The 3,688-nt window shown below is 34.2% G+C and overlaps 1 pseudogene; it reads right to left on the bottom strand.

The window, feature by feature from the left end:
* Nucleotides 1–746: 746 nt before the first annotated feature.
* LOC111741754 lies at nt 747–854 on the bottom strand (annotated as a pseudogene).
* Nucleotides 855–3,688: the final 2,834 nt, after the last annotated feature.

The raw sequence follows: 3,688 nt of genomic DNA, 5'->3' as shown, positions 1-3,688 counted from the left end.
ATTGCTTTGGATATTTGGGGTCCTCGTAGTTCCATACAAATTTTACTATTGTTTTTTCTATTTCTGTGAAAAATATCATTGGAATCTCAATAGAGATTGCACTGAGTCTATAGATGGTTTGAGGGAGTATGGACATTTTAACAATATTAATTCTTCCAATCCATGAGCACGATATGCCTTTCATTTATTTGTATCTTCTTCAATTTCTCTCATCATTGTCTTAGTTTGCATTGTATAGATCTCTCACTTCATTGGTTAAATTTATTCCTAAGTATTTCATTGTTTTTGAAACTATTGTAGTTGTGATTGTTTTATTTATTTCTTTTTCACATAATTTATTGTTAGTGTTTGGAAACAACATGACTGATTTTCATATGTCAATTTTGGATTATGTCAATGTAGGATTACAACTTTACTGAATTTGATTAGATCTGTTTTTTGATAGTCTTTAGGATTTTTTATATATGTTATCTACAAATAGTGTAAGTTTGTGTTTTTTCAAAATAAAATAGATTTTTTTAAAAAGATAATGCCAATTGTGCAAATTGAAGAGTGTTATATAACTGCGTAGCTTGAGAGGTCCTAGTAGAAATTGAAGTAGAAGAAGAATCTGAGGATCTTTCTGTAAGAAAGCCATCCTCGGCCTTACCCGATTGTTCTCTGGGACATCCCTGAGTTACTTCATTTCTTCATTCTTTATGTCCAACAGTTTAAAACAATCTGTGAAATCTTTTATTAATTTTTTATGCCTGCAGCACCTGGTATTCCTAGGTGGTCTCCCATCAAGTACTAACCAGGCCCGACCCTGCTTGGCTTCCGAGATCAGGCACATTCAGGGTGGCATGGCCATAGACAACAATCTGTGAGTTCTTAAGATCTTGAGTCACAGTAGCCACATGGGCCTCCTCTTCTCAGAGGCTCCTGAATATGACTTGAGTCTGTGCAGTCCTGGTGCCCAAACATTTTTGTGTCTACTTCAGAGTGAACTTTTCATTCAAAGTACTATCAGGGGGACCGTGGGCAATCCTTGCACTACTAAACAGGTTATGTAGTAGTTTTGAGTGCCTGTTTACTAATAAGTATTTGTGGATTTGATGGAGATCGGTCTGTCACCTTAGTAAGCCTCTGGGGAATGAGACTGGAGGAAGAAGTCTGACAGCTCAAAATGCCAGGTGTAAGATTAATGATACCACAAGGAAACATGTTGATAAATCCATCACATAGAACAAAGCAGTTGAAATGGGCTCTTAAGACAGTCAATGTCATGGGAGAAAAAGTGGGGAAGACTGTTACATATTTTAAAAAGCTAGCCAAAGCAATCTTGAGAAAGAAGAACGAAGCTGGAAGCATCACATTTCCTAATTTCAAACAATACCACAAGGCTATAGTAATCAAAACAATATGGTATTGGCATAAAAACAGACACACAGATCAATGGAAAAGAATAGAGAGCCCAGAATGAATCCACACATATATGGTCAATTAATTTATGACAAAGGAGCCAAGAAGATACAATGGGGAAAGGACAGTCTCTTCAATAAATGGTATTGGGGAAATTGGACAGCCATATATAAAAGAATGAAACTGGACCACTATCTTACACCACACACAAAAATTAACTCAAAATGCAATAAAGAATTAAATGTAAGACCTGAGACCATAAAACTCCTAGAAGAAAACATAGGAGTAAAGTCTGTGACATAGGACTTGGTGATGATGTTTTCTTAATCTGATACAAAAAGCAAAAGCAACAAAAGCAAAAATAAACAAGTGAGACTACATCAAAATAAAACGCTTCTGCGCAGCTAAGGAAACCAACAACATGAAAAGGTAACCTATGGACTGGGTGAAAAAAAATTGCAAATTATATATCTGATAAGGGGAAATTCTTTATATAAAAAAAATATAAAGAATTCATGTTACTCAATAGCAAAGAAACAATTTGATTGAAAAATGGGCAGGAGATCTGAATAGACATTTTTCCAAAGAAGAATACAGATGGCCAACCTGAAAAGATGCTCAACATCATTAATTGTCAGGTAAGTGCAAATCAAAACCACAATGAGATGTCACCTTACACTTGTGAGAATGGCTATTATCAAACAAACAAGAAATAACAAATGTTGGTGAGAATATGAAGAAAAGGGAACCCTTGCACACTGCTGGTGGGAATGTAAATTGGTGCAGCCACTATGGAAAACAGTATGGAAGTGACTCAAAAACATAAATAGAACTACCAATGATCTGAAAATTCTACTTCTGGGTACTTATCCAAATGAAAACCCTAACTCAAAAAGATATCTGCACCCCCATGTTCATTGCAGTATTATTTACAATAGCCAAGACATGGAAGCAACCTAAATGCCCATCAATGGAATATTATTCAGCCATAAAAAGAATGAAATCCTGCCATTTGCAACAACATGGATGGACCTCAAAGGAATTATGCTAACTGAAGTAAGGCAGACAGAGAAGACAAATACCATATGATCTGTCTTATATGCAAAATCTAAACAAACAAACAAACAAGCTCACAGTTACAGAGAAAAGATTCTAAGAGGAGGTGATGGTGGGGGACATGGAAGAAACAGGTTAACTTTTTTTAGTTTAAATAAATCGAATAAAAATTTTAAAAAACAAACGAACAAAAGACTAAGGGGACATCATGTCCAAATGATTCTCTGAACTATAATTGGATTCTGTGAACCATGACTGAATTCTGGATTAAAAAATAAAAGTAGCTGTGTAATCCCAAAATGGAAAAAATTTTAACTTGTTATTTTGCAACTTTTCTAAGTTACAATACTACAAAAAATTACCGTATAAATCTGGAGATTTATATGGCACTTTACATTTCACCACATTAATTTTTTCCTTCATACACATACTTATACATGTATATATAAACATACATATACATGAATGTTTATGTGTGTGTATATATTTTTTCCTGAACCATTTCAAAGTTTGTTGCATGCAGGATGCTCCTTTCCTTTAAATATTTCAGTGAAAATTTCTAAAACTAAGGAACTTCTCTTATTTAACCACGCTATAATCATTAAAGTCAAGCAATCTACATGGATACTGTACTCATATCTAATCTATAGACCTTATTCAAATTTTGCCAATTGTCCCAATAATGTCGTTTATAGCAAAAGGCAATTCCAGATTAGTACGCATTTAGTTAGTTGTCCCATCTCTTTAATTTCGTTTAATCCTAAACAACTCCTGTGTCTTTCTTGGTCTTTCAGTCTTTCACAACCTTGACATTTGTGAAGAATATAGGCCAATTATTCTGTAGTATTCTTGAGTTTCAATTTGTCTATTTTCTCATGCTTTGATTCAGGTTATAGATTTTTAGCAGGAAGAACATAGAGGTGCAGCATATCATGGGTCAGTTCGCCTCAATACTAGTAATGTTAAATCTGATTATTTCATTAAAGTGCTGTATGACAGATTTCTCTGTTATAAAGTTACTGTTTTTCCCATCGCAATTAAATATCTTGTAGGAAGAAATGTTGAGACTTTGTAAACATCCTACTACTCCTTGTGGTAGGCAGAAAGACCTCCAAACATGTCCATGTACGAATCCTACAACCTCTGATTATATTAGGTTACATGGCAAAGGGGTATTAAAGTTACAGATAGAATTCAGATTGCTAATCAGCTGATATTAAAATAAGGAAAT

Source organism: Pteropus vampyrus, unplaced genomic scaffold, assembly GCF_000151845.1.
Source record: "Pteropus vampyrus isolate Shadow unplaced genomic scaffold, Pvam_2.0 Scaffold81, whole genome shotgun sequence".
Taxonomy (NCBI): Eukaryota; Metazoa; Chordata; class Mammalia; order Chiroptera; family Pteropodidae; genus Pteropus; species Pteropus vampyrus.
The sequence above is the reverse complement of the archived record's forward strand: the minus strand, read 5'-3'. Positions and strand labels throughout refer to the sequence as shown.